This window comes from Schistocerca gregaria, chromosome 10 (genome assembly GCF_023897955.1).
Source record: "Schistocerca gregaria isolate iqSchGreg1 chromosome 10, iqSchGreg1.2, whole genome shotgun sequence".
Taxonomy (NCBI): domain Eukaryota; kingdom Metazoa; phylum Arthropoda; class Insecta; order Orthoptera; family Acrididae; genus Schistocerca; species Schistocerca gregaria.
Window position 1 is genome coordinate 172,233,547 of NC_064929.1, and position 4,846 is coordinate 172,238,392.

Genomic DNA, 4,846 nt, shown 5'->3' on the forward strand with positions numbered 1-4,846 from the left:
TGCTGTTCCTTATTTTCCGACCTAGTCCTACCACTCAAAACCGGATCAGGCTGGTAAAAGGGTGTGCTAGACCACAGCACCACGTTCTTTGTAAATCTATTTTGTAATCACTAAAATATCCTCACATACACTCACAAAGTCTGCAGTTTCGTTAAGTTTCCTCTCTCTCTTTCTCTCTCTCTCTCTCTCTCTCTCTTTCTCTCTCTCTCTCTCTGTCTCTCTCTCTTTCTCTCTCTCTCTCTTATGCCGGCTAAACTTCTACATCTACATCTACATTTATACTCCGCAAGCCACCCAACGGTGTGTGGCGGAGGGCACTTTACGTGCCACTGTCATTACCTCCCTTTCCTGTTCCAGACGCGTATTGTTCGCGGGAAGAACGACTGTCTGAAAGCCTCCGTGGGCGCTCTAATCTCTCTAATTTTACATTCGTGATCTCCTCTGGAGGTATAAGTAGGGGGAGGCAATATATTCGATACCTCATCCAGAAACGCACCCTCTCGAAACCTGGCAGGCAAGCTAAACCGCAATGCAGAGCGCCTGTCTTGCAGAGTCTGCCACTTGAGTTTGTTAAACATCTCCGTAACGCGGTCACGGTTTCCAAATAACCCTGTGACGAAACGCGCCGATCTTCTTTGGATCTTCTCTATCTCCTCTGTCAACCCGATCTGGTACGGATACCACACTGATGAGCAATACTCACGTATAGGTCGAACGAGTGTTATGTAAGCCACCTCCTTTGTTGATGGACTACATTTTCTAAGGACTCTCCCAATAAATCTCAACCTGGTATCCGCATTACCAACAATTAATTTTATATGATTATTCCACTTGAAATCGTTCTGCACGCATACTCCCAGATTTGTCCGGCAGTGCAATTTCAGATATTTCTCTGGAAACTGGTGCAGAGCGAGCTTTTTTTACGCTGGTGCCGTCCAAACTGTCGTCTGCACAGTTCGCCGAAGAACAAACCTTCCGGCGGTATCGGGTATCGAACCCCGATATGCCACGGCAGGTCGCTGGCCTCCCTGTGGCAGCCACGGCTCAGTTTGCTGTGTGGATCACGGTGTCTGCTGCGGAACTGAGGCGTCCCACAGCCGTCATAATCCTAACTGTGCTTGCGTCAGTGTGTGAAGTCTTAAATGTCACTCGACGCTTACTAGTAAGTTGGCAACTACAGCTGTCCCGCTGCGTCGCAGAATTTTGCGTCCTGCGGCACCTGTCTTACGGTGAAACCTGAATCACATCGGTCGGCTGGATAATTCGTAAATTTCCTGTTATTTCTAGTTTGTTACCCGATATATCATAGTTCCCCTTGTCTTGTCTTTGACTGGAAAATGAATCACTTGTACACTACTGGCCATTAAAATTGCTACAGCAAGAGGAAATGCAGATGATAAACGGGTATTCATTGGACAAATATATTCTACTAGAACTGACATGTGATTACATTTTCACGCAATATCGGTGCATAGATCAGTACCCAGAACAATCACCTCTGGCCGTAATAACGGCCTTGATACGCCTGGGCATTGAGTCAAAGAGAGCTTGTATGGCGTGTACAGGTGAAGCTGCCCATGCAGCTTCAACACGATACCACAGTTCATCAAGAGTAGTGACTGGCGTATTGTGACGAGCCAGTTGCTCGGCCACCATTGACCAGACGTTTTTAGTTGGTGAGAGATCTGGAGAATGTCCTGGCCAGGGCAGCTGTCGAACATTTGGTGTATCCAGAAATGCTCGTACAGGACCTGCAACATGCGTTCGTGCATTATCCTGCTGAAATGTAGGGTTTCGCAGAGATCGAATGAAGGGTAGAGCCACGGGTCGTAAGACACATGAAATCTAACGTCCACTGTTTAAAGTGCCGTCAGTGCGAACAAGAGGTGACCGAGACGTGTAACCAATGGCACCCCACACCATCACTCCGGGTGATACGCCAGTATGGCGATGACTAATACACGCTTCCAATGTGCGTTCACCGCGATGTCGCCAAACACGGATGCGACCATCATGATGCTGTAAACAGAACCAGGATTCATCCGAAGTAATGACGTTTTGCCATTCCTGCACCCAGGTTCGTCGTTGAGTACACTATCGCATGTATTCCTGTCTGTGATGCAGCGTGAAGGGTAACCGCAGCCATGTGCTGATTGTACATGCTGCTGCAAACGTCGTCGAATAGTTCGTGCTTATGATTGACTCTGGGATCAAGACGTTTCTGCACGATCGGTTACCGCCGTGCGGATAAGATGCCTGTCATCTCGACTGCTAGTGATATGAGGCCGTTCGGATCCAGCACGGCGTTCCGTGTTTCCCTCCTGAACCCACCGATTCCATATTCTGCTAACAGTCATTGGATCTCGGCCAACGCGAACAGCAATGTCGCGATACGATAAACTGCAAGCGCGACAGGCTACAATCCGACGTTTATCAAAGTCGGAAACGCGGTCTTGCAATTAAATATTTAACTGCACATGGTGGCGTACGAAAAGATGTCTCCCATAAAACTGGTACTGGCTGCGGAGCACCAGGGATACAGAATGTTCCCAGCATTATGTCTGTCTGCTAGTTACTGCTTCTGTCGTGGAACCATGGAACCAGATTAAGGTATCTGCACTATGGGGAGAGGGCGGGTAGGGAAAGAACTGTTCCCAACTCCCCCCCCCCCCCCCACCATCTCACCCCCCCCCCCCCCCCCCCCCCGAGGCTCATCACCCTGTGGCAGTCTATGTGGCGGCTGGGCTTGCACCCTCCGTTCCTCGCAACCCTCTCTGGCAGTCAACCAACTGTAGCCTAGGTTTTAAATAAGGTAGTCACCCACAGCTGGTCACCATCACTATGCAGTTTAGCTTTGCAGCATGGGTTACAGCGCGCCCCACGAAAATTGAGACTCCGTATGGCAGTGGAACTTGTTGGAAATATTTTATGGACATGCGGAAGAAAAGTGGAAAATACTATAGAAAGCAACACGTTTTAAGACACAGTGGAATTCCCGACGTTGGCTACGAGCGGGCAGTGATTGAAATCAATGGGGAAAGTTGAAAACTTATGTAGGACCGGGAGTCCAACCGGGGTCTCCTGCTTGGAAGGCATATACTGCGACCACTTTCTTTATTCCACAAAAACAATAGCTAAAGTGGCTGGCCTACAATGGAATGACATAAATAAGGTGACAGGTAATTGCAGTCATAAATTACAGCATTCATAAAATGAGGAATGATATTCAGTCTTTAGCAGCAGCACACATTTGGCACCTTCACTGTCACCTCAACCGGCGGCAGTTCAGCAGCGCATTTTCTTCTTCTGCAACCAAAATTAATCATTCAGTAAATCCTTGACGTGTGTTCCTTCCAGGGTAAATTACGTGGACAGAAGAGCAGTTCCGAACAGCGACATCGCAAAGTCCGTCACTGGCTTGTTAGTTTCTGCCAGTTCCAGCCTTCTAAACCCATGGAGCCACGCAAAACAACAAGGGATGCAAGCCCCCTCCATGAAAAACATGACCACGCCATAACACCACCGCCCTCGAATTTTACTGTTAGCACTACACACTCTGGCAGATGACGTGCTCCGGCCATTCGCCATACCCACACTAGGCCATCGGATCGCCACATAGTTGACCGTAATTCGTCACTCCACACAACGTTTTTTCCACTGTTCAATTCTCTAATGTTTATGCTCTCTACACTAAGCTAGGCGTCGTTTGGCATTTAACGGCTTCATGTGTGGCTTATGAGCACCCGGTCGACCATGAAGTTTTCTCACCTCCCGCCTAACTTTCATAGCACTTGCAGTGGCTCATGATGAAGTTTGGGATTCCTGTGTGAAGGTATGGACAGAAGTCTGCCTATTACACATTACGAGCCTCTTCAACTGTCGGCGGTCCCTGTCAGTCAACAGACGGGGTCGGCCTGTACGCTTTCGTGCTGTACGTGTCCCTTTACGTTTCCACTTCACTACCACATCGGAGGAGGAGGAGATTAGTGTTTAACGTCCCGTCGACAACGAGGTCATTAGAGACGGAGCGCAAGCTCAGGTTAGGGAAGGACGGGGAAGGAAATCGGCCGTGCCCTTTCAAAGGAACCATCCCGGCATTTGCCTGAAAGGATTTAGGGAAATCACGGAAAACCTAAATCAGGATGGCCGGAGACGGGATTGAACCGTCGTCCTCCCGAATGAGAGTCCAGTGTGCTAACCACTGCGCCACCTCGCTCGGTATCTACCACATCGGAAACAGTGGACCTATGGATGTTCAGGAGTGTGGAAATCTGGCGTCCAGACGTTATGACACAAGTGACGACCAATCACCTGACCACGTTCGAAGTTCTTGAGTTCCGCGGAGCGCCCCATTCTTCTCACTCATGACTAATGACTAGTGAGGTCGCTGATATGGAGTACCTGGCAGTAGGTGGCAGCACAATGCACCTAACACGAGAAACGTATGAAACTTCCTGGCAGATTAAAACTGTGTGCCCACCCGAGACTCGAACTCGGGACCTTTGCCTAACGCGGGCAAGTGCTCTACCAACTGAGCTACCGAAGCACGACTCACGTCCGGTACTCACAGCTTTACTTCTGCTAGTATCCGTCTCCTACCTTCCAAACTTTACAGAAGCTCTTCTGCGGACCTTGCAGAACTAGCACTCCTGAAAGAAAGGATATTGCGGAGACATGGCTTAGTCCCAGCCTGGGGGATGTTTCCAGAATGAGATTTTCACTCTGCAGCGGAGTGTGCGCTGATATGAAACTTCCTGGCAGATTAAAACTGTGTGTCCGACCGAGACTCGAACTCGGGACCTTTGCCTTCCGCGGGCAAGTGCTCTACCAACTGAGCTACCGAAGC

At 49.4% G+C, this 4,846-nt stretch overlaps 1 non-coding gene across 1 annotated transcript; it reads right to left on the reverse strand.

The window, feature by feature from the left end:
• Positions 1–4,771: 4,771 nt before the first annotated feature.
• On the reverse strand, positions 4,772–4,846 carry Trnap-cgg (transfer RNA proline (anticodon CGG)). The gene has a single exon. It is a non-coding gene; the product is annotated as a tRNA-Pro (tRNA).